The sequence below is a fragment of the Adiantum capillus-veneris genome, chromosome 25 (assembly GCF_014529385.1).
Source record: "Adiantum capillus-veneris isolate H3 chromosome 25, ASM1452938v2, whole genome shotgun sequence".
Classification (NCBI taxonomy): Eukaryota; Viridiplantae; Streptophyta; class Polypodiopsida; order Polypodiales; family Pteridaceae; genus Adiantum; species Adiantum capillus-veneris.
Window position 1 is genome coordinate 95,627,976 of NC_140955.1, and position 21,026 is coordinate 95,649,001.

Sequence of the window (21,026 nt, forward strand, 5' to 3'; positions counted from 1 at the left end):
TGGCACACACATGACCCCCGGACATTCACACTACACCTTGGGCGGGCTCACGCCCTACACACCACACTATATATATATATATATAAATTATATATTACAATAATTCATATATCTTCCACAAACAAAATGATTTTCAATGTGGTTGCACATGCATTCTATTATCTTGCACATGCACTTCAACTCATTGGGCAATGGATCTTTTTCAGCACCATAAACATCTTTCTCAACTTGTTGTCCTGCAAACCTTTGTTAAAATTTCTTTCAAAATGATTTACACAATCCTTCAACGCGGTTGCATAATTGGATTGCACATGCATTCTTTTGTTTTTGAAGGTGGCATTACTATTTGTTATTATGTAGTCCAATAGTTTTGGCACATGACTTATGCATTTGCGGTTGGGAACGGATAGTACCTTTTATTTCTCGGCTATTAAATCTATTTTCTTCATTATTGTTTCCAATATAACAATACATCTAAAACAATCGAAATAATTAACACAATCATTCTACTATCTTGTAAAGTCATTGGATCTTTTTCTACACCATAAACACAGTGACATGTCCTACAAACATAATGATTTTCCCGTTGGATTGCACAAGTCCTCCGTAAAGTGTTACACTTTTGGGTGCAATTATGGACCATTGGATAAAACTTACTCATTAATGCCATTTGACATAATTTTTTATTTTTAATTTTTTTATAGACTCTTATGAGAAGGTGTTGACATTTGTTTACCTCCCTCTTCAAAGAGGGGTATTGGATATCGGGTCACACACAATCTTTCTCATTCTCTTTCAATTTTTTCTTCAATTTCTTACAATGTTTTCAAATGTTTTTTAGTAATTATTTTTTATAATTTTTAAGTAATTTTTATGCTTTTGAAATATATTATAATTTAAATAATTCATTATTGCACTTGTTTTCAAAAAATGTAATACTTTATTGTGACAACAAATGTTTTAAACAAATGTCTTAAAATGGTAGTCGCCTTATGATTTTCTCTCTCACAAAGAAGCCTCTTACTTCCCATGGTGAACTTTGACCTTATTAAAATTTCTTTCAAATTACTATGTTTGTTTGTGTTCATGTTGCTATATTTGCTTTACTGGTTCTGAGGGGACCTACTAATCTTTGCTTGTGGAAATTGTCCACTTCTAGAGGGGCACCTAAGTGGTCAAAAACTATTATTTTTTATATAATCTCCTTTTACCACCCAGAGGGGTCAAAAATGTCATTCTTTGTGACGCACAACAACCTTTATTTTTAGACTACATATAAGTAGTCCTTATTAATAAAGGGCTAGATTTTGGGTGGATCTCTGGACCATTAAATAAAGCTTGCAGATTAGTGCCACATGGTAATGATTATAACCTTTTTAAATAAATTCTTTTAGGCCCTTGCAAGAGGGTATTGAAATTTGTGTACTTCTCATTTAGAAGAGGGGCATTGATGAGTATTGTGTCAAACATTATTTTTTATGCTTTTGAAATATATTGTAATCTAAATGGTTCATTTTTATATTTTTCTACAAGAAACATATTATTTTATTGTGATACCACATGTTTCAAAAAACTAGTGTCGCTTTCTATTTTTCTCTCTCTCACAAAGAAGATCCTTATTATGAAATTCTTCTCAATAGCTTTATGCAGGTCATAGTGAATTTTCACCTTGTTTGATATTGTATTTTGGATTGAAATGGTGCAAAGATCTGTAGTATATCAAGCACTTTCCTTACTATCCTTGCCTAAGCTTTTAAAAATAGGAGAAATTTATCCTAAAAAAGATTTGTTCACCGGTGGAAAGAGTTAAACAATTGATCTAAGGTATATGCATGGTTAGCTGGTACACTAGATACCCAAAAGTGAGGTGGTAGGTAGTGCTTGTTGCACCCTCATTTTGATTGTGGTAGCAACCTTGTTATGCCACGATGAAAGGGTATTTCTCAAGCTTGAGAAAAAAATATAGCATTTGGTGGAAGGACCCTTTGTAACAAACATGGAGAGATCTCAAGACACGTTGGAAATTGTGGAGGGAACAATGTGTGTGAAACAAGTTGTGAGGGCCAATGGCAAGGAAGCGAGCTTAGTTAGAATTAGGTGCATGAGAGGTTGCAGATCAATTGAGTGTAAGGCATCTCTCCTCAAGTGTGTATCAAAGGTAGCTACAAAGACAAAAAGCCTTGAGATCCTCTAAAAGTGCCTAGCAAAGGAAGGTACAAAGGCAAAAAGCCTTGCGCCAAGAGTGGATGAAAAATTATAGTACGAAGGCCACGAAGGAATTTTCTAGAGGTTTTGGTTATGAGGAATCTTAAGAGGGGGACTGTGAATTGGGTTGCTTCTGTTGAGAGCATTGTTGCCAACATTGAAGCAAGGAAGCTACATATAAAGAGACAAAGATGGACATCTTTTCATTCTCCAAGGGCATTGCAGAGTTCTCAATGCATGACCATGGACACTGAGGTGGATGATGGGGATTCTAGCAAGGCATCCCTTTGCATATAATAGAAGGAATGCTTCAACTTGGAAGTCCACACCTAGATCAACAATGTTGTGATGATAATGAAAAGCTATGTAGGAAGGAAGTCGTGGATTTGTCTGAAGTGGTTGCAGACATGATGCTTTGAAGGAAAATATGCATCATAATGAGGGAGCTTTTGGGGTCATTAAAATTGTGTCAACTCAACTTCATTACAAAGATAACCTTCAAGACTTACACTCAAGTGCACGAGATGATTGGAACGTTCAAAGGGAAAAAACAAGAAATAATAAACTAGAGATGATGCTCAAGACCTTGCAAGTTGAAATTGAATATGAGGACTATAATGATGCTTTAATTATGATACAAGTTTTCGGGTTCATTGAGCAAACATTTTTGGAGCGAATGAAGTTTGCGAGCAAACCTTGATCAAGTTGTCATATTGATGGAATCTCTATTCTTTGCAAATATGTGAGTGTGTGTGTGTCTGCGTGTGCATGCATGAGAGAGAGAGAGAGAGAGAGAGAGAGAGAGAGAGAGAGAGAGAGAGAGCAAAAAGTCCCATTATGTTTAAAAAAAAAAACTCATTTTCTATAAAAATAGACCTCAAGGGAGAAACAAAAAGCCATTTTGGACATTTTTGCATCTCACACACGTAGGCTAATCTCACAACAATTGAGAGATTTCTCAATTTTTGTAATTTGTTGTTTTTTAGGGTGCAGGCAGGATAGACAAGGAAGGAGATGTGTGAGGGAGCCTTTGTGTGTATGTTCTAACATAGCCAATCACTTGGGAAAGAAGCAAGCTTTGATCGTAGCATCTTTGGCTTTGTTTCCCCTATCCCTTCTCTTCTCTTCTCTTGTGCAACGGTGCCAATGTGTATAGGCTCTATGTGAGTCCCCCCAAGCCAATTGGTGTGTCTGTAAAGACAAAGAGAGAGAGGTGTTGTGTGTGCAATTGAGAATTGAGAAGAAATTATGACAATTTGAATGCAGTAAGTTGTGCTTTTGTGTGTGATTGTAGTAGATGAGTGATTGTAAGAAATTTTGGTTGTTTGATGTTGGTTTTTGAGAGGATTGGGGTGTTGTGATTCTACTTGAGATGTAGAGAGAGGCATGTGTGTGTGTGTGTGTGTGTGTGTGTGTATGAGTGTTTTTCCTTTTCCCCCTTCCATCTTTCGGTGATTGTATACTTGGGTATGTGTAGACGAGTGATTGTAGGAAATTTTGGTTGTTTGATGTTATCTTTTGAGAGGATCGAGGTGTTGTGATTCCACTTGATCTATAGAGAGGCATATGTGTGTGTTGTCTGGTGTGTTTCCCCTTTCCCCCCTTCCATCTTTTGGTGTTGCCACTGAGGAGCACAATGATTTCTCCTTGGTTGAAGAAGAAGCGGGTTTTGAAGATGCTAGATAAACAAATTTTGAAGAGGAGGTGTCATTAAAGAGATGTGGTTAGGGTTTTCAGTTTTCACAGGGATTGAAGATGAAAAAACATGGATATAAGATTATGGAATATTTTTGCTAGAGAGTAGATTGTCAAGAGAAGAAGGTACGGTCCACGTTTTTATGCTCTGGTTTGTTGTAAATTAAAGATATGCTATGATGGGTTGCATGATGAAAAGAAAAAAGTTTGGAGGTAGCTTTTTGGTGCAAATTTATGGAAGATACAAAGTTGGATGAAGTAAAGAAAAAGCTCGGAATGCTAAAGCAAAGCCTTGATGTCAAATTTTGAGAGTTTGAGAGGGAGTTTGAAGCTCTTAGAAGGCAGCTTATCAAGTTAATTGGTGCCAAAAACACATATTTTTTTGAATCTAAGTAAGTTTATGGATTGCCTCCATGAGGATGCTTGTGAAAAAGTTGAAGTAGTTGGACTTGTGGAATATGTGAAGGCAGTGGTTTTTGCAAGAGGCAAGACAAAGAAGATTTTGAAGAGGTGTTAGATGAAGTAGGGTTGTCGTCTGCAATGGTGCCTATGCCACCTGTTATTGTAGAGAGAAATACCAAGCCAGGGAAAGAGAGTTTGCCTATGCGAGAATAGCCAAGGGTTCTTTGCTTACAAAAAGATAGGGTTATACCTATGCTTATGTTGTTGGCTATAGCTGTTGAAGAGATTGAAGTGGATCAAAAAAAGATGGAGGATGTGTTGTCAATCCTAGGCACAATTAATCAAGTTCATTTTGTTTGTGCTCATGATCCAAAAGTAAGGTTTGCAGACGAAGTTGAAGCGATAGAGATTAACAAGGTCCTGGATCTAGAAACAACAAAGGAGAATGAATCAAGCTACAACAACTCTCTAGATATGGACACTACTTGGGAGACAAAGGATGAGGAAGGTGATTTTATGTGTGTTGATAAAGATGTAGCAAATGTGAGTCAAAGGGTGTGTAAGAAGTTATGATGGATCTAGAACATGAGCAGGTATATGTATCTTTGGAATGCTCTCATGAAGTTATGGATACAAGTAGAGTTATTTTTGTGAATGAGTAGCTTAATTTACCAATTTGAGATGCTTTTAGCTATGCTCTCAAAAATAGTATGGTAGGATTTCGGAAAGACTCATGCTATGCAAGGTTATTTTTTACATTTGGTTGTGTACTTCTTAGCCACATCAGGTGTCAAAAACTTATATTGATGTTGAGAAGCCATGTGTAGACCCTTTTGGTCATGCTGGTCTTAATGAGGAAGATGATTGGTATTTTGATGACCCAATGTTAGATGTGGATGCACAGTCATAGGTGCCGATTGATAAAGCTTTAGCTAGGATATAGGTTATGTGAGGGCTTGTGTCTTCTCAAATACAAGATTGTCCTAGCAAAAATGTGTGAGGCCACAATAAATATGCATGCACAGATAGAGGATTTTTTCCCAATATTTGGTTGAAAGGAACGATTTGGTATGTGTACTCAAGATATTGTTGTGCATACCCATGCTATGATTGAAGATAGATGGAGAATGCAAGGTGATGCTTAGAAGGGGAAGTAGATGAGAGTGTTGGGGATAGATAGCTACAAATCAAGCTATCAATTTGATCCAGAAGGAGGTCTCTCTTATCTAAGGGAGGTAGAGGTGTTGCTTTTGATCTAGATGGATTGAAGCAAATGATGCAAGGGGATGGGCAAACCACCTAGCTCCAATATTTTGGTGCTTTGAATAAGAATTTGTACATACAATTACTATCTTTTTGCTTTCTTAATAGGGGTTTTGTAGCTTGGATAGTAGATGTTTCAATAAACATGCTTGAGGTTGAGCATGAATGCTCAACTAGGGGGTGGGCAATGATGGATGTTTCCCAACTATCAATCCCTTGACTACTTGTCTATGTATAAACAAGCCCTCCGCGCTTCCCCGAGGGCTCTCCCATTCTCCCAAAATAGAAAAGGGACTCAATACTTGTGTCCATTGTTGCCAAGCACATGCACAAATACTCACAAGCCAATTAATGCTAGTCATTGTTGTGGGCATATGTTCTCTCTCTTTCTCTCTCTCTCTCTCTCTCTCTCTCTCTCTCTCTCTCTAAAGTATTGAATCCCTACCTTGGTATGCATAGCCGCATAATTCATGCACATCACGAACTCTTTTTTCTGCAGTGGATCTTCACACATGATTTGAAATTTTGGCACCCATCTATAAGCATCCTTGACACTACTTTCCATGCTTTGTGGCATTGACACCCTTTGGTTGCACCAATGTCTCACTCATTCAGTGATTAAGCTACCCAACTCTGACTTTTATACCATGTTATTTTAATGGCAACTTGGACGTACCTGTACAAGGCCAGAAACCCAAATACATAGGTTCTTGAGAGTTATGCCTCTTTCATTGTTTTTGTCTTTGGATGCCACCATTTTGTCCATTAGGTTGGCATACTTCTGCTCCTCTTGATTTTTTTGTTGTATGTTGATACTGATTTGTGAAACAAGCTCTACCGTTGTAGTAGGGACTCATGGAGCCTTTGTTGTATAACCCATGAGAAGCGGTTGTCGATGTTTGTGGGTTCTTTGTGATTGCGTTTCCAATAGCAATTTTGGAACCCACCTTGTTTTTTGTCTTTGTGTGACCGTCTTTTGCATGTACCTCACTCATGGAGCCTTTGCTGTATCTCCCATGAGAAGCGTTTGTAGATGTTTGTGGGTTCTTTGTGATTATGTTTTCAATAGATATTTTGGAACCCACCTTGTTTTTGGTCTTTGTGTGACCGTCTTTTGCATGTACCCCTTTTGCTCTATGACTTGATAGACACTAGGCTTTGGTATCCATGTTTGACTATAAGTTGATTTGGAGATGTCATTATAGTTTTTATCATAGTTTTTGATTTTTTGTGGTTGTCAATATAATTTACTCCCCATTGTGAGTTTTTTCAAAAAAATAAATAAAAACCATTGTTGTTTCCTTTGAAACAGGGATTAGCGCTGCCAACCGTGACCTTTGCTAGAGTTGCTTGAGCTAAATCAAGTGACCACACCTTGGTTGCAATGACTACTTTACAAGGTGTCCGCCTTGTTTGCTAGCCCACTAGTTGCTCCTTTGCTCACCATCTACTACCTCGCCAACTCCTTTGTTTACACACTATCTTTGAGCTTTCGTGCCTCTCAACTATTGCTCACTCATGCTCCTTTTCTCCTCGTTTTCCTTTACAAAATTTTCACAAAGTTTCAATCCTAGATCTCTATTACTTCTTTACAAAGCTTAAAAATTTCAAGAAGGATTAATTTAATTCTCACTCACAAATTTGCGAGTTTTGCATAAGACAAAAACAAAGAAGGAGAGGGTCTACATGCATCACATTTGGTTCAATTTAAACAAAACCTTACAAACTAAAAGTGAGGTCCTTACAAAACATATTATCTAATCCAAAGTGAAGGAAAGGGGAGGGGCAGGGGAAGGGCAGGGGGAGGGGGTTGTTCTTCCCTATATCCACAATGTATTGCCAAAGTGGGGGCCGATTGTTCTAAAACCACTAGGGTAAAGGTGCCAGTAGAGTGCCACCTAAGGTGTGCGACAAAGTTCTGCACATGTACTGCACCATTTCTTGCATGAAGAGGCGCAATCGGAAGATCTCCGTCGTCGCTATACATAGTAAAAAAATCCACACAAAAGGCGGCATATACAGTGTGAACAACGATGATATTGTTTTGCAGTGTAACAAAAACGAGGGCGAATTTCATGACGGGGTAGGGGGAGAAGAGAGCCTTTTCACCAACAAGGCTTGAACACAACATCTAATGGTTGAGATGCGCCTTCACACGAGACATCCACTCCACCAAACATCCCTTAGTGCTCCTCTTTTGGTCTATTTCAATACTTAGCATTGGGGGTAGACGAGCCCTTGTACAGGTACCCGTACCCTTATTGGCCCCTTTACCCTAGTTCCTCCTAAAACTTTACTTAGAAAATCTTAGGCCACGTACTTTTTTGTTGAAATAGTTTAGCTTTAAAAAGTCTTTGCTTGTTTGTTGACATAGTTTAGCTTTAAAACTCTTTGCAAAGCACATGATTGAAGGTGGAATCCATAGCCCATAAAGAAGTGGTCTTTTTGGCCTGCCCAAAGGGCTAAGGCCATAGTGAAATATTCCCTTTTTGATAGTGAAAAAGGGAAGATTATGTTTACCTTGATAATGTAATATCGTATTTGAGAATGCTGCAAAAATACCTATGCCACTTGGCAGAATCCCATTGGAGAGATATAATTATTGTCAAAAAAACAAAAGGGCGAAAGGCAGTTGGAAAACGAGGGGAGCATACCGTAGCCGGGAAGAGAGAGAGAGAGAGAATGAGGTGCACATTGCCCTGCCACCAATTGACTGCATGCTCTATGGGAACAATTGCCTCATGCAACCCACCACCAAAATTATGTGCAGAAGCCCATCATCATTGTTGAGCTTGCTACCGCAATTGTGGTTGTGGCATGTGTCTTGGCAGTGGCCATTTCCCTTGTCAGGTACAAGCTCGCTAAGCTTGCAAAATTGCCACTGCTAATGGAAGTATGCCTAGGTTCATCAAGAAGCAAAGGGCCAGGCAACAAGAAGGGCTCTTTCTAATCCTCTTTTATGAAGGAGAGGTTGACATCAACAGAGCTCAAAGAACCCAAGATGTCCAGAGCAGAGGTGATTAGATACCAGGAGTTGGAGCAAGAAACTAGAAGCTTTGACAAGGCGAATGAAGTGGGAAAAGGGAGCTTCTCAATTGCATACAGAGGAGTTCTTGTCAATGGTCACATAGTTGTAGTGAAGCAAGCTGCAGTAGTGCCCATGCCTAGCCAATAGCAGAAAAACTCAAACGAGTTCCGCAATGAGCTTGATCTCCATGAGTTAATGGCCAATGGGACTTTGCATGAGCATCTTCATGGAAACATCCATCACCTTCGATGGGTGAGGCAGGTAATTGTTGCGGTTCAAGCACTCTGTGGATTGGAGTACTTGCATGGTTATGTCGGCCCTCCATAGTTTCACAAGGAATAAAAGCTATCAAACATTCTGTTTGTTGATGAGTGGAATGCAAGAGTTTCATACCTTGGCTTATCTTTATTGGGTCCCATGGACAATGACTCACCATTGTTGGAGCTTCCAATACACTTTGGGCTACACAGACCGGAAGTATTATAGGCTCCACTATTTGACAACCAACCATGATGTGTACAGTTTTGGAGTTTTGCTCTCGGAGATTATGATCGGTTGCAAATCTATCAACATGGAGTATGATGAGGGAAACATTTTTGAGTGGAAAGTCCCTCTCATTAAGGAAGGGCAAGTGAATTGTGTATTGGATCCAAGGCCCCCCCCCCCCCCCAAAAAAAAAAAAAACCTCGATGCAATTCACAAGATTACGCATGTAGTGGCACAATGTGTAAAGATGAGGGGTATGGGTCGCCCGAGTCTATGGACAAGGCTACCATCTCTTTAGAGAGGGTCCTTGCTATGCTGATAGGCACATACTGAGAGGCCAACCTTTCTTGCCTTCGGAGGTGGTTGTTAACTAGAGCTCACGTTAGTTAACAGGAGCTGCTAAAATTGAAGCCTTATGAATGCACATCGAAGATGAATATAAAGAAGCAGTGAAGATTGAAGTTACACATTTTTCACATTTTGAAAATGACCATGTATTGTAATTTCCCGATTTATTTAGCCGTTGTAATAATTGTAACGTGTTAAGGTCTCAATAAGAGTTCCAAGATATAAAAAATAGGTTAGTTAGTTACCTAAGTTGCAGACACAGTAAGTTCTGGAGCTTCAAAGGTCTTGGACGTCGGACATTACACATTTTAAACCTTGACTAAGGTATAAAAGCCAGCTTTGTAAAGGTTTTATTAAGTTTTTAAATAAAAAATACATTTAGTAAGCTAACGAAGTTCACTTCTCTCCTTCTCGTGATTCCTTCTCCCTGGTTGCATGTCACATTGCAGTGCCGTCTATTGCGTTGCAATCACAAGTAAGAGCTCTACGCATTGACGTAAACATATCATGGTAAATCGTAGCTTTTTGGCATCGTCAAGCCGTGACCTAGTTTCATTATAAGTAGGAATTTAACTTAGAAAATCACAAAATAAGCATATACGGGATATTGGGGTATCATTGTCAAGCATTTAGATGCATTCGAGGTTAGAAACAACTAGGTCAAAATCTCACTGTTAATAATCGTATTTTTTTCACTTCATCAAAAGTGAGATTTGAGACCATAAGCATGTGTGTTTATGTCTTATATACTTGTCTTAAAAGTTTCGTAGCATTTGGATGTCGTTTGATGCTGTAACGATCATGGTTTGTTTGCCGATTAGTGATTAGCTTTTGATGACTTAGGTCATTTGAGTGTAGCTTGAGTTAGATACGAATTTTTTGTTGTTTTCCAAGAGATGGTCGCCCTCTTATAGCCTCTATGTATTAATTGAGTCAGCTTCGTCCAATGGATTGACAATTATGTTCATGGTTCTTGCTATGTCTGCAATAAGATAAGAGTGAGGTTAGGAAACCCATCCACATTTGGCGCCGTTGTCGGGGACGAATAGACCTAAACTAGGAAAAACAAGAGGGTCGAGTGTAATTGTCCTTTAACTTCATCTAGGTTCACTTAGAGTTAACCTTTCTCTTTAAAATTGCATAGCTTAAGAGTGTAGTCTTTTGCTGTGTAGAGGTAGCTTGGGAGTAGATTGTACTTGCTAAGTACCTTGTAGGATTATGTTAGAATTTTGAGAATGATTGATGGACGAAACAAATCTTAAGATCAAAGTTCAGGAAACCATAAAAAACAAGAAAAGAAGTGTTTGTGGATACCATCCACAACCCAATTGTAGTAGAACCTAAGAGTAGAGTAAGTAGAATCCGAGGTGGGATCTCAAAACATTGCTCCAAAGGAATCATGTGTGAGTTGTTTATGTGAGGTTGCACAATTTTAAGTCTACGGCTTCAAACAACACCAAAAAACTGTCAACCATTGAATTTGGCTGAAGATTATACTCATAAAAGTTGTATGAACCAGTTACAAACATCTTTTGCAAAGGCTCATAGAGTTTGGATCACAAAACAAACCAAAAACTTAAAAAAAATTGAAGTTTGTATCTTGATTGTCGAGAAATTGAGTTTCACTTGATAAATCTTGTTCAAATTTTGTGAAAAATGATTCAAAGGCTTAAAGCATGTTATAGAAAGATTGACCATTGAAAAATTTGTAAAAAGTGTTCATTTTAAGCCAAAAGTAAATAATCTCGATTATTTACTTTTAGCTTAAAAATTGATCAAGGTTGATACCAAAGACTCTATGCATGATTATAAACATCTTCTGTGAAGGCTCATAGAGTTTGGATCACAAAACAAACCAAAAACTTGATAAAAACAAAAATCTGTACTGATTGTCAAGAAATTGAGTTTGACTTGATAAATCTTGTCCAAATTTGGTGAAACTTGACTTAGAGGTTTAAAACATGTCACAAAAAGACTCACCATTGAACAAAGTGTTCATTTTAGGTGAAAAGTAAATAATCGTGATTATTTATTTTTAGCTCAAAATGGATCAAGGTTTATACCAAAGACTTTATACATGATTGCAAACATGTTTTGTAAAGGCTCATAGAGTTTGGATCACAAAGCTGACAAAAAACTTGATAAAAGTGAAATTTGTTTGATCGTTGAGAAATTGAGTTTGACTTGATAAATCTTGTTCAAATTTGGTGAAACTTGACTTAGAGGCTTAAAACATGTCACAAAAAGATTGACCATTGAAAAAAGTGCAAAAAGTATTCATTTTAGGTGAAAAGTAAATAATCGTCGTAATTATTTACTTTTAGCTCAAAATGGGTCAAGGTTGATACAAAAGACTCTATGCATGATTACACATATTTGTTGTGAAGGCTTATAGAATTTGGATAAAAAAACAAACCAAAAACTTGATAAAAAATGAAATCTGTACTGATTGTCGAGAAATTGAGTTTGATCGTTTAAATCTTGTTCAAATTTGGTGAAACTTGATTCAGAGGCTTAGTTTAAAGTATAAAACATGTGTGTATGCTTAGATGATAAAAAATATGCTAAAATTTACTAGAAGTATATAATCGTGATTATTTACTTTTGTCCAATTTTCTAACATTTTTGGCCAACCAAGCATACCACAAGTTCTATCATGTTGTATTGAGCACACATATCAAATTTGGTAAGATTTGGATCTATAAAGTAAAAATTGTGGCTAGATTTGTAAAGTCAGTTTGCAAACACAAAATTGTTGACAAAGTGAGCAGAGTTTATCCAAAGTTGGCTAGGGAGCTTAAGTTGAGTTGGTTTACCTATTTGTATCAACATTTTGGCAAAAAGTTGTAAAAAAATCTTAAAAGTAAATAATCGCGATTATTTACATCTGCTCCAAAATTGAGAATTTTAGCACAATTGAGTATGCCACAAGGTAAAGCATATCAAGTAGACTCTATATATCAAGTTTGGTGAAATTTAGATCACAAAAGTAAGACTTAAGCCAGATTCTCGAAAATTGAGTCTGCAGACACTAAACAGTTGATAACTTGGACAAATCTTGTTAAAACTCAGTGAAACTTGTCCGGAGACTACAACAAGGTGTCTATATGGCAAAACAATTCTAAGGAGTGTATAAACTGAGAAAAGTAAATAATCGCAATTACTTACTTTTGAGCCCCAGAGACAAGATTTTGGACTTTTGAGCTTGTACAATGTTAGAGCAACATAATGCAAGGTCACTAGTCAAGTTTGGGTTCCATCAAATTAAATTAATACATGATAACTTAGTTTCCAGGTTGAAGATTAGTCCTTTAGCTCTCTGCAAGAATAGAATTTGGAAATCTCATTTGCTGACTCATTTAGCTCAAATTGAAGTGATATACACAGACCAATCACAATAGCTAGCAAAAAATTGAGCAGTTTGAGCGAACGATCAAAAGACTCGTCAAAATGGGATCGAGCATATAAAAGTACAGTTCAAAACGGATTTTTAGTAAAATCAAGCCATTAGGATAGTTTCACGCATGGAACTTGCGAATCGGGACACAAATCACATTGGACTGCTAATTAGGTTATTCAAAGCCTAGATTTTCATCATTTCAAAGGCTGCAATCAATTTTGAAACTTTTGAGCTAGAGTTAATCAACTCTTGTGAGTCTAAGAGCAATCAACTACCAAAAGTACTTTCGCAAAAGCAATTTTATCAAACTCGAGTAGGAGTAATTTTGCTAATCAATACCAGGATCTCCTAAGAGATAGTTCACAGAGACCAAGACGACATAAAGTCAAGTTGAGCCGAGAGTTCAAATGCACGAGAACCAAAGCTAACCAGTAGCAGTAGCAACACATGCACAAGTGCAACAGAGTGAATTTTACAACTATATGGCTACAATGGAGATAAGGTTTTGTATACAGACCCTGAAGGCCATAGGTATCTTATGAGTGGCAAAAGCAGCATAGGAGCCATGATCCTGTTGATCAGAGTAAAGCCAGATTCAGAGAACTCCTAGATGTTCACAGACTTCAGTGGAGCTAGGTATTGTAAGCTCAAAGATGAGGTGCATATAGAAGTGCAAAAGATATATCCAAGTGGTTATTCAGAAACCTTTACAAGCCCGCAAAGTATCCATTTAGTGCATATGCAATCAGGATCGTTAAACATGGATTACATTGGTTAAATGTATAGTTTAGAGCCAGTAATGGGAGATCCAACAGATCAACCAATTGAAACCAATCTAATTGGAGAACCGAGTCAAAAACAATATAAAGGGCAGGATGAAGTAGTTTATAGCATGATGCTCAGTGTTTTAAAAGAAGATGCCGACAACTTGGCTTTTGAATCTCGATTTATCACTGAAGGTAAAAAAGAGTGCAAGGTTTGCAAATGAATCCATTGCCACAAGTGTGCAATCATTCATGAGTCTAAGAGACACATCAAAGCGAATGATGTTAGCGTTGTATGGCACACATAATTCATATGCACACTATGTGGACCAAAAAGGGAAAGTTTACAAAAAGGATCAACCAATGTTTGAACGTCCCACATCCAGTTCATAGAAGTGCGTCCAATGATAGATAAAAGAGGATGGTTCATTTTAGAGGATAGAATCTATTATAGCTCATTCTCTCTAGAGCCAAAGGATATTACCCGAGTGAACCCAAAAATATGTTCAAAGCCAAACTCTCCTCCATTGGAAATCAAGCTTCTACGTTGTGATCAAACGAGCATATACTTTGACTAAAACAGACGTAGATATAGACGAGTTTAAAATCTATGATGCCTTGGGGAACCACAAAAGCTATGATGCCTTGGGGAACCACAAAAGCTCATATCATAGGAGACCCATGGAATATACAATGTCACGGAAAAGATATGCTATCTATAGCTTGACTTGGGGAATAATTTGTCATGTTTCACGGAGATACATAGGAAACTATGGAGAAGGTTTACAGATGCCAAACAACAACAATGCTACCCAAAGTGTTCTTTCACAGTCCCAAAAGGTGAGACTAAACCAAAGCCAAACAATTTTGAACTCTTGTAATGGAGAAATCTATAGTGATCACCCTAGGAAGGGGGGAGCTATAAATTCATCAAAATTAGCTCATGTATTAGGTATCGCAATGTCAGTTAGAAGCCCAAGAACTTCTAGCCAGCAGACCCCTTCAAAGAAAAAACCACTGAAAGATCATATGGTTGATGGAAGTTCTCAATTGACACAGATTCCATTAGATCTGTAGAAAAATTCTTCTATGAAGATTAGCAAGGGCAAATGTTTCAGCTGATCTCTATAAGTGAGAGTCAAAAGCCGACAAAACCAATAGTGTTCAAACAATTACATGAGACCAAGCTCACATATGCATATTGAGATGCATATGGTAATGAATACCAACAGGTTCATGACCTTGTACAAGCCCCTACGGATGCTAAACTTGAAGTCAAAGACTATCTTAAGATGATGCAAAGCCTCAACTTACCAGAAAGGTGATAGATAGGTCAACATCAATGGAAGCTAAAGTCCAGAAAGCTACACAAAGGTCATCACCAAAATCTCCTCCGAAGAAACAGATTCTACCAGAAAGTACAATGGATCTTCTAAGATCAAAATTTACTCAAATGCAGACAAACAATGCTTAACAGCTAAAGGTGCATTATTACAACAAAACGAGCCAACATCAACGGAAGCACATGATCAAGACAAAGCTAATGTAGAAAAAGAGCAAACCAAGGACACGGCCACAAGAAAATCAATTAATATAGAAATAAATCCACAGAAGATCAAGTGCAACATCACCAGTGAAAACGAAGAAAAGCTATCAAGAGAAGTAAAGCTAGATTTTTAGTTAGATAAGAACCTTATGTCTTTTTACACTTAGAAAAAATGTGGCCAACCACAACTGGAAGATGCTCTTGAACTCATGAGCATAACTGGAGATAAACAAGGAGAATGTTGGGGAATCATCTACAGCGCCATTCAAGTAGGTCCACAAATCATCATCGCCCAATTCCATGTGATCACAACAAAAGATCTTACAAGTAACATCATAGTGGAAATGCCAATGTCCCAAAAGATGTTAGAGATACGGAGTTCAAACATGATGGAATTATCACACACAACAAAGAATGGAGACCAAGACTGGTCACTCGTGGACGACGACACAAAGTCCTCTAGCAGAATTAAAATGGAGACCGATGCCAAAGCAAAGCTTATTGAAGATGATTCATCTCCATTGGACATAACCTCAGAAGAGCTTAAAGCAGATTAGGCATTAAGAAGTGTAGATCAAACATAGCAAAGAGCAACCACGAAAGCTATTGAGTAGAGAATGCCACGAAGACAAGAAGTAAAGAAGATCAAAATTGCAGACACCATGCAAGCAATAGGAAGTCCAAAGATCCATACATTGCCAACTGAATCAATTGATGAAATTTTGATTGGAAAACAGAGTCTGAAGGCACTCTAGATAGAGACACATTTAGATCAAGATGAGACCATGACAAAAGCATGAAAAAAATCTTCAAGAAAACCTCCAATGAGAATAGCTATAGTCCTCAGTAGTGTAAATGGAGCAAGTGCTAGATGCAATGCCCTATTGGATAAATAAGTAGAGTGCAATATGATTGCAAATAACATCCAAAGGATCCTCCAGCTCACTCCATGCAAACATGATAGCAAAACAATGCTAGGTATGCATACATGTCAAAAAGACATGGTTGCTATTCTTAGCATCCAAAAGCATGAGGAGCAGGTAAAGTTTTAGGTAAAGTCTTCAAAACACATGCATGCAAATGTCATCCTTGACCATTAGTGGTTAGACCAACACAAGGCCTATAGAGAAGATACAATGTTGATACTCTCTTTCCCAAGTGATAGCAAGCAACAGATACAGGTACCGTTATTGCTAGATTTAGAGTTGAAAAAGTCACATGAATCAAAGACAAATCTTGGAGACAAAGTTAAAGGCAAAGTGGAACTTCCACCGATTAACAAACAAATGTGTGACAACATATGCCTCTACATCAAAGAACCCTCATGGATCATCTTCTTCAAGCAAGTCAGGCTTTCAAAACTTTAAGTCAATTGCTGACCCAATTGAAACCTCTAAGGAGACACCTAGAAAAACAAAGATATATCAGCCCAAGCACTCAAGAAATCAAAGTAAAGTAAAGAAAGTGTTTGCTCAGAGCAATTTAGTCAAATTCAATGATCCAGTTTGGATCAAAGACAAGCAATCAACACAAAAAAAGAAACACATGGGATGTATAGCATCACAATGGAGCTGAAAGGAACACGAGTACTATAGAGGTAAAATACATATATGGATACCAAAACCTCAGGTAAGGGCATATGAAGTAATGTCAATTCATCCCAAGAAAGAAGGCACACAAGGTATCAACCTTGATAATATCCTAGGATACCTAAGAAACAGGTATACAATAGAACAACATCAAAAGAAGCTAAAGTCTACCACAACTCTCAAGAGGATACAGAACAAAGACGGATCTCAAAGAATCTTACTCTTGGACAAGGATTCTAAACAGGTTATTCAAAGATTTGTCTACTAGTCAACCACAAGCCAACTACAACTACACCAGACCTACATTAAGATCTCAAGAACTCAACAAGACCTAGAGTGAAGCAAAGTCAACAAAGGAGATACAAAGGTCATCAAGAGATTTGGATTCCTAAATCTTTCAATTGCTCTATCAAAATTCAAATGCCAACATTGAACAAAGGCCTACAACAACATCAAAGACTCCTATTAAGAGGCCTAATTGAAGAATAAAACGGATAATGGAGTCTTCACAGTCAAAGAAGGACAACCTAACCAACACAAATGCAAATTCGAAGAAGATAAAACAGGTATGGCAAAAGAAACCTTCAATGCCAACTTGGCCCTTCACTAATCCTCTTTTTGAGGATTCAAGCTTACTTTTACTTGAAGAAATGTTTGTAGTAAGAACAAGAATGTAAAAAGTCAAGTCACTAGGGTGCAAAAAACACTCTTTGGCATAGTCAAAGTTGGGTTGCTAAGCCAAAACATGAGCAAAGCATTACTCCCAAAGCTTATGATCGTAATAAACTATGTGTTAAGAGTCATAATTATTAGGCTTACGCTCAAACTGGAAGAGTTCAGCATATCTAAGTCAGGTCGCTCATGCTGGATGAGATGAGCATAAGACTCGAAGTCTATTAACTTACAATTGGTGGAGTGTCATAGAGTCCAACACTCACGTACAATGCACAGTAAGATGAGCACCTATCCTCGATAATGAAAAATATTCTTGAAGGGGTGCTAGCTTGTAAAGCCACGACATATGTTTTTATAGCTACACATTCTTTTTGAAGAACCTCTCAAAGATCTCTCTTGCACAATATTGTTTTTCCATGCATTTTTGTGTACGCATATATAAGATGTCCCACCATTGGACAATATGCATTAGACACTCTTTTTTGCTTCCACCTATGCACCTTGAGTGGACTAGAGGAGGCAAACCAATGTTCCATCATGCTACCCTCTTATATTGTGTTTCCTTTTTAATTCCATATCTATTAGTAAATAACCCCTTCAGTGCTTTATTAATATTTCCCATGTTAATGAGTACTCCAATAATGCACGTATTCCAAAGGCACTTTTTTTCTACTAGGGTTTTTCCTTTGGTCATCCAGGTATAAGAACCTAATTCGGAACCTCATCATTTTACTTCCCTTTTACATACTTTTCATAAATAAATAACAGCCTCATCATTATGCTATACAACGGACAAATGCAACATCATCTCTCACATCAAACAACTTCGGATCAATGAAGATGCTGCAACAAATTGCACATCTTCAATAAATTCAACGACAAATGAACACAATCAGCCTATCAACAACCAATCAAAACCTTCCATTGTCTCCACAGACACTTCTCAACAGTGCCCGAGGACGGGCACTAAACTTGAAAGGGGGGAATGTTAACTGAGCCGACAAATTAGTTAACAGGAGTTGCTAAAGATCAAAGCCTTATGAATGCACATTGAAGATGAATATGAAGAAGTAGTGAAGATGGAGTTACACAATTTTCATATTTTTTCAAAACGGCCATGTATTGTAATTTCCCAATTTATTTAGCCATTGTGATAATTGTAACGTGTTACGGGCTCAATAAGAGTTCCAAGATGTAAAAAATAGGTTAGCTAGTATACCTAAGTTGCAGATACAGTAAGTTGTGGAGCCTCAAAGGTTTGGGCGCCGGACATTACACATTTTAATCCTTGGCTAAGGTATAAAAGACAACTTTGTAAAGATTTTAATAAGTGTTTGGATAAAAAATACACAATGTGAGCTAACGACGTTCACTTCTCTCCTTCTCGTGCTTCCTTCTCCCTTGTTGGTTGTTACATTGCAGTGCCGTCTGTTGCGTTGCAACCAGGTAAGAGATCTACGCATTGATGTAAACATATCATGGTAAATCATAGCTTTTGGCATCGCCAAACTGTGGCCTAATTTCATCATAAGTAGGAATTTAAGCTAGGAAATCACAAAATAAGCATAGGCGGGTATTGGGACATCATTGCTAAGCGTTTAGATGCATTCAGGGTCAGAAATGGTTAGGTCAAAATCTCACTGCTGTTAATAATCGTATTTTTTGCACTTTATCAAAAGTGAGATTTGAGACCATAAGCATGTGTGCTTAAGTCTTATATACTTGTCCTAAAAGTTTTGTAGCATTCGGATGTAATGTTGTAATGGTCATAGTTTGTTTGTCGATTAGTGACTAGCTTTTGATGACTTAGGTCATTTGAGTGTAGCTTGAGTTAGATACGAGTTGTCTGTTGTTTTCCAAGAGATTAACATCCTCTTTTAGCCTCTATGCACTAGTTGAGTCAGCCTCGTCCCACGGATTGACAATTATGTTCGTGGTTCTCGCTATGTCTGCAATAAGATAAGAGTGAGGTTAGGAAACCCATCCACAATGGTCTTAGGAAGCAACCATTTGCACCATAAATCATCTCAAAAATCTTCGTGCAAGTCTATGTTTGCTATCGGCTCCTTGGAGACCATAGAAGAGCATGAAGATCACACAAATCCTTTCTCCCAAGCATCAACTCCCTGTTGCAATGGGGATCCCTCTCTAAACATGAAATGTGTGGGAGTGTTGATATCGCTATACCTATGCCACGATGTAGAGGCCCAAAAAAAACGGCAACAACTTATGTTTTTGCATTGCAAAGCTGAGATCTACCCAGCTTCTCCACAACAGTTTTTTTTTTAGCTCCAATTTTGAGTTGATCTCATGTATTGTATACTGCAGTGGCAGGGAAGGCCCCGGTCTCTTCTATCCCTCTGTTTCTTTAAATATTTTATATGGCCTTTTAGTACCTATTTTTGGCCTAGATAAGGTCATAGTGAAGTGTGGAATGCTCGGCAGAAATTGTGAACATATAGCCTATCAATCAGTGTCGCTCGGCAATTTAATGATGGAAAAGTTCTTTTCTTCCAATCTTGTTAGAGTGGCATTGTCTCAACTATTTCTGCCTCATAGAAAAGATCATCATAAAGACTAAAATGCTTGCATTAATGTGGAATGTGGAATATTGGCACTCGTGGAAGCTCTTTGGCAAATCTTAATATGAATCAAAAGTCACACTTAGATTGATGTGCCCTTTTCAGTGGCAGGCCTTGTGATTTTATCACATGCTAAACTTATAATCCACCTTAAATTTTATAAGATGTGAAGCCTCTAGGGTTGTGAGGTGCCTTTTTTGGGTCGATAGTTGTAGCTTGCAAGGTGCACACGAGGGGGCCTACAGTAGCGCAAACCTCTCACATCACATGCTAGATTTAGAGCTCTCTAGGGAAAGGGTGAAGCTTAACGGGCTAGGATTGCCTCAGGAGAGAGACCCCAATAGACTCACCCAGGGCACTTGTTGAGATCCTCTACCCCCCTTTCTTTTTATGCACCCTAGGAGAGATCACCCTCCTACAGAAGGAAGCTTGGTGGCCAAGTTCTTCTTGCTTTGAGTTGTTGGTATGGTTGTTATGGATCGTTAGAGTGTGGTAGACATCCTTGGTTTGCGATTTAAGGAAATGTCTGTGCTCTTGGGCCAATGCCATCAAACTTGGAATCACATATAGGCAATAAGTAGTTGTCAAGCCCTTCTACAACTTTGTTAATCAACAGTCTTTCAGTCCCACTGAGGTGGAATTAGGTAGCCAGCTGGTCTATTCCTTTCTAGCTCCCAGTGTTGATGTCCCAAAAATAGGCCAATCATTATATCCCTTTGTTTATTGATCTTTCTAGCAAGTCTATTCCTTTCTAGCTCCCACTGTTGATGTCCCAAAAATAGGCCAGTCATTAGAGCCCTTTGTTTGTTGATCTTTCCAGCAATTTGTCTCCAAAATGGGTTTGATAAGATGCTTCTTTCTTTAAAGATCCAAGGGGACTGGTGAGTTATGGGTGTTTGGAAATAATTTGTTATTTCTCCCCACTCCAAAGCCTTTGCTGCTCTAGTACACATTCTTACTAGCTCATATGTTGTGCCGTGTAGTCTTAGGCTAATCCACCAAAGCAGACTGTCATGCACCTCTAAGTACTTCCACTAGCCACC

General features: G+C 38.0%; 1 pseudogene; it reads left to right on the plus strand.

Annotated features, from left to right (window-relative positions):
- Positions 1–4,554: 4,554 nt before the first annotated feature.
- LOC147425329 (serine/threonine-protein kinase-like protein ACR4) lies at positions 4,555–19,982 on the plus strand (annotated as a pseudogene).
- Positions 19,983–21,026: the final 1,044 nt, after the last annotated feature.